Source organism: Aotus nancymaae, unplaced genomic scaffold, assembly GCF_030222135.1.
Source record: "Aotus nancymaae isolate 86718 unplaced genomic scaffold, 86718_ANA_hifiasm-v0.15.2.pri h1tg000059l, whole genome shotgun sequence".
NCBI classification, from domain to species: Eukaryota; Metazoa; Chordata; class Mammalia; order Primates; family Aotidae; genus Aotus; species Aotus nancymaae.
Window position 1 is genome coordinate 73,716,968 of NW_026988473.1, and position 6,000 is coordinate 73,722,967.

Below are 6,000 nucleotides of genomic sequence, written 5' to 3' on the forward strand. Positions count from 1 at the left end.
TCTACAGATGGCAAGAGATAGATACATGAAGAGTTGTGCAGATTTCATCATTGGAGTTTAGGTTTGCTTAAACTAAGGTTTGTTTGAGAAACTGTATAGAGTTTTTAAAGTCAGATTAATTCATTTGTGAGAAAACAAATAAAAGCTTAAGAAGCTTGTAAAGTCAGGCAATTTCTAATATTTCAACCTGGGAAGATACTAAGGTTGTCCTAAAGGTACACAGATTTACTTGGAGGTAGAGGTTACAGCACAGCCTTTGGAATTTGACAGGCATCTCTACGGCTACATTTATCAGCTGTATGGCTTCAGGAAAGCTGTTTAAATTTTTTGAGTTCTGTTTTCCTCATTCAAACCTGAGAGCTATGACAGGACAGTAGGGGAATATAAAAGATTTTGGAGCTAGGAAATAACCTGATGTATTCAATACACAAGGGCAAAAGTGGCCTCTGAAATTCATGAAGTTTATATAGAGGGTATTTGCAGTTCAACATTGTCCTCTCCTTTAAAAGGGAAACGGGACTATTTCACAACTGCAAAGGCAGCAGCAGAATGATATATAGTTGATATTTGCATGTCATTCAGACAACCATGTTTAGTGGGCTGGAATTAATTTAGCTGCTGTTTCAGCAAACCAAACCAAGAACTACCTAGGTGTGCCCTGTCTAGCTTTGCTGAGAGAACAAAAAGGCATCAGGAAAAAATATTGATAAGAAATTTTCAAAGAATATCGTTATTATTATCATTATACTTTAAGTTCTGGAAATCACGTGCAGAATGTGCAGGTTTGTTACATAGGAATACACATGCCATGGTGGTTTGCTGTACCCATCAGCCAGTCATCTACATTAGGTATTTCTCCTAATGCTATCCATCCCATAGCCCCCTACCCCTCAATAGGCCCTGTTGTGTGATGTTCCCTTTCCTGTATCCATGCGTTCTCATTGTTCAACTTCAACTTACGAGTGAGAACATGTGGTGTTCAGTTTTCTGTTCCGTTGTTAATTTGCTGAGGATGATGGTTCCAGCTTTATCCATGTCCCTGCAAAGGACATGAACTCATCCTTTTTTATAGCTGCGTAGTATTCCATGGTGCGTATGTGCTACATTTTCTTTATCCAGTCTATCATTGATAGGCATTTAGGTTGGTTCCAAGTCTTTGCTATTTTGAATAGTGCTGCAATTAACATACATGTGCATGTGTCTTTATAGTAGAATGACTTATAATCCTTTGGGTATATACCCAGTAATGAGATTGTTGGGTCAAATGGTATTTCTTCCTCGAGGAATCTTCCACAATGGTTGAACTAATTTACACTCCCACCAACAGTGTAAAAGCATTCCTATTTCTCCACATCCTCTTTAGCGTCTGTTGTTTCCTGGCTTTTTAATGATTGCCATTCTAACTGGCATGAAAAGGTATTTCATTGTGGTTTTGATTTGCATTTCTCTAATTACCAGTGATGTGATGAGATTTTTTTCATGTTTGTTGGCCACATAAATGTCTTCTTTCGAGAAGTATCTGTTGATATCCTTTGTCCTCTTTTTGGTGGGGTTGTTTGTTTTTATCTTGTAAATTTAAGTTCCTTTTAGATTCTGGATATTAGCCCTTTGTCAGATGGATAGATTACAAAAATTTTCTCCCATTCTGTAGGTGGCTTGTTTACTCTGTTGATAGTTTATTTTGCTGTGCAGAAGCTCTTTAGTTTAATTAGATCGCATTTGTCAATTTTGGTTTTCGTTGCCATTGCTTTTGTTGTTTTAGTCATGAAGTCTTTGCCTATGCCTGTGTCCTGAGTGGTATTGCTTAGGTTTCCTTCTAGGGATTTTATGGGTTTAGGTTTTACAGTTTAATCCACCTTGAGTTAATTTGTATTGAGGTGTAAGGAAGGGGTCTAGTTTCTGTTTTCTGCATATGATTAGCCAGTTTTCCAATCACCATTTATTAAGTAGGGAATCCTTTACCCATTGCTTGTTTTTGTCAGGTTTGTCAAAAATCAGATAGGTGTAGATGTGTGGTGTTATTTCTGAGGCCTCTGTTCTGTTATATTGGTTTATATATCTGTTTTTTGTACCAATACCATGCTGTTTTTGTTACTATAGCCTTATTGTATTGTGTGAAGACAGGTAGCATAATGCCTCCAGCTTCGTTCTTTTCAGTTAGGATTGTCTTGGCTATGCAGGCTCTTTTTTGGTTTCATATGAAATGTATAGTAGTTTCTTCTAATTCTGTGAAGAAAGTCAAAGATAGCTTGATTAGGATAGCATTGAATCTATAAATTGCTTTGGACAGTATAACCATTTTCATGATATTGATTCTTCTTTAACATAAGCATATAATGGTTTTCCATTTGTTTGTGTCCTCTCTTATTTCTCTGAGTAGTGCTTTGTAGTTCTCCTTGAAGAGGTCCTTCACATCCCTTGTAAGTTGTATTCCTAGGTATTTTATTCTCTTTGTAGCAATTGTGAATGTTAGTTCGCTCATTATTTGGCTCTGTATTATTGGTGTATAAGAATGCTTGTGATTTTTGCACATTGATTTTATATCCTGAAACTTTGTTGAAGTTGCTTGTTGGCTTAAGGAGATTTTGTACTGAGATGATGGGTTTTTCTAAATACACAATCATGTCATCTGCAAACAGAGACAACTTGGCTTCCTCTCTTCCTATTTGAATACCCTTTATTTCTTTCTCTTGCCTGATTACCCTGGCCAGAACTTTCAACACTATGTAGAATAGGAGTGATGAGAGAGGGCATCCTTGACTTGTGCCAGTTTTCAAAGGGAATGCTTCCAGCTTTTCCTCATTTAGTATGATATTGGTTGTGGGTTTGTCATAAATAGCTCTGATTGTTTTGAGACATGTTCCATCAATATTTAGTTGATTGAGAGTTTTTTAGCATGAAACGTTAAATTTTATTGAAGATCTTTTCTTCATCTATTGAGATAATCGTGTGGTTTACGTCATTGATTCTGTTTATGTGATGGATTATATTTATTGATTTGCGTAGTGAACCAGGCTTGCATCCCAAGGATGAAACTGATTTGATTGTGTTGGATAAGCTTTTTGATGTGCTGCTGGATTCAGTTTATCAGTATTTTATTGAGGATTTTTACATCCATGTTCATCAGAAGTATCTGCCTGAAATTTTCTTTTTTGTTGTGTCTTGGCCCGGTTTTGGTATCAGTATGATGCTGGCCTCATCAAATGAGTTAGAGTGGGGTCCTTCTTTTGCTATTGTTTGTAATATTTTCAGAAGGAATGATATCTGCTTTTCCTTGTACCAGTGGTAGAATTCAGCTGTGAATCTATCTGGTCCTGGGCTTTTTTTGGTTGGTAGGCTATTAATTACTGCCTCAATTTTAGAATTTGTTATTGGTCTCTTCAGGGATTCAACTTCTTCATGGTTTAGTCTTGGGAGGGTGTATGTATACAGGAATTTGTCCATTTCTTCTAGATTTTCTAGTTTATTTGCATAGAGGGGTTTATAGTATTCTCTGATGGTAGTTTGTATTTCTGTAGAATCAGTGGTGATATCTCCTTTATCATTTTTTATTGTATTATTTGATTCTTCTCTCTTCTCTTCTTTATTGTTCTGGCTAGTTATCTATCTATTTTGTTAATCTTTTAAAAAAACCAGCTCCTGGATTCACTGATTTTTTTGAAGGGTTTTTCATGTCTCTATGTCCTTCAGTTCTGCTCTGATTTTAGTTATTTCTTGTCTTCTTCTAGCTTTTGAATTTGTTTGCTATTGCTTCTCTAGTTCTTTTAATTGGGATGTTACGGTGTCAATTTTAGATTGTTTCCATTGTCTCCTGTGGGAATTTAGTGCTATAAATTTCTCTCTAAACACTGCTTTAGCTGTGTCACAGAGATTCTGGTATGTTGTGTCTTTGTTCTCATTGGATTAAAACAACGTATTTATTTCTGCCTTAATTTTATTATGTACCCAGCAGTCATTCAGGAGCAGGTTGTTCAGTTTCCATGTAGTTGTGCAGTTTTAAGTGAGTTGCTAAATCCTGAGTTCTAATTTGATTGTATTGTGGTCTGAGAGACTGTTTGTTATGATTTCCATTGTTTTGCATTTGCTGAGGAGTGTTTTACTTCCAATTATGTGGGCAATTGTAGAATAAGTGCTATGTGGTGCTGAGAACAATGTATATTTTGTTGATTTGGGGTGGAGAGTTCTGTAGATGTCTATCAGATCTGCTTGGTCCAGAGCTGAGTTCAAGTCCTGAATATCCTTGTTAATTTTCTGTCTCATTGATCTCTCTAATATTGACAGTGGCTGTTAAAATCTCTCACTACTACTGTATGGGAGTTTAAGTCTCTTTGTAGGTCTCAAAGAACTTGCCTTATTAATCTGGGTGCTCCTGTATTGGGTGTATATATATATATTTAGGATAGTTAGTTGTTCTTGTTGCATTGATCCCTTTGCCATTATATAATGCTCTTCTTTGTATTTTTTGATCTTTGTTGTTTTAAATCTGTTTTATCAGAGACTAGGATTGGAGCCCCTGCTTTTTTCTGCTTTTCATTTGCTTGGTAAATATTCCTCCATCTCTTTATTTTGAGCCTATGTGTGTCTTTGCAGGAGAAATGGGTCTCCTGAATACAGCACACCAGTGAGTCTTGACTCTTTATCCAATTTGCCAGTCTGTGTCTTTTAATTGGGGTATTTAACCCATTTACATTTAAAGTTAATATTGCTATGTGTGAATCTGATCCTGTCATTTTGATGTTAGCTGGTAATTTTGCCCTTTAGTTGCTGCAGTTTCTTCATGGTGTTGATGGTCTTTATAATTTGATATGTTCTTGCAGTGGCTGGTACTAGTTTTTCCTTTCCATATTTAGTGCTTTCTTCAGGAGCTCTTCTAAGATATGCTTGGGGGTGACAAAATCTCTCAGCATTTGCTTGTCTGTAAAGGATTTTATTTCTCCTTTGCTTATAAAGCTTAGTTCGGTTGAATATGAATTTCTAGGTTGAAAATTCTTTTCTTTAAGAATGTTGAATATTGTCCCCCTCTCTCTTCTGGATTGTAGGGTTTCTTCAGAGAGATCCTCTGTTAGTCTCACGAGCTTCCCTTTTTGGGTTACCCAACCTTTCTCTCAGGCTGCCCTTGACATTTTTTTCTTGATTTCAACTGTGGTGAATCTGTTGATGATGTGTCTTGGGGTTGGTCTTCTTGAGGAGTATCTTTGTGGTGTTATCTCTAATTCCTGTATTTGAATTTTGGCCTGTCTTGCTTGGTGGGAAAGTTCTCTTGGATAATATCCTGAAGAGCGTTTTCTAGCTTGGTTCCATTTCCCCATCACTTTCAGGTACAAAAATCAAATGTAGATTTGGTCTTTACACATAGTCCATATTTCTTAGAGGCTTTGTTTGTTCCTTTTTATCCTTTTTCTCTAATCTTGTCTTCATGTTTTATTTTATTAAGTTGATCTTCATTCTCTGATCTCCTTTCTTTTGCTTGATGGATTCATCTATTGATACTAGTGTATGCTTCACAAAGTCCTCATGCTGTGTTTTTCAGCACCTCCAGGCCATTTATGTTCTTCTCTAAACTGGTTTTTCTTGAAAATGGTTAGCAATTCCTCTAACCATTTTCAAGGTTCTTAGCTTCCTTGCATTGGGTTAGAACATGCCTCTTTAGCTTGGAGGAGTTTATTATTACCCACCTTCTGAAGCCTACTTCTGTCCATTCATCAAACTCATTCTCCATCAGTTTTGTTTCTTTGCTGGTGAGTAGTTGTGATACTTTGAAGGAGAAAAGGCATTCTGGTTTTTGGAATTTTCAGCCTTTTTGCACTGGTTTTTCCTCATCTGCATGGATTTATCTACCTTTGGTGTTTGATGTTGTTGACCTTCGGATGGGGTTTTATAGTGGACATCCTTTTTGTTGATATTGTTGCTAATCCTTCCTGTTTGTTAGTTTACCTTCTAACAGTCAGGACCCTCTGCTGCAGGTCTGTTGGAGTTTGCTGGAGATCTACTCCAGACCCT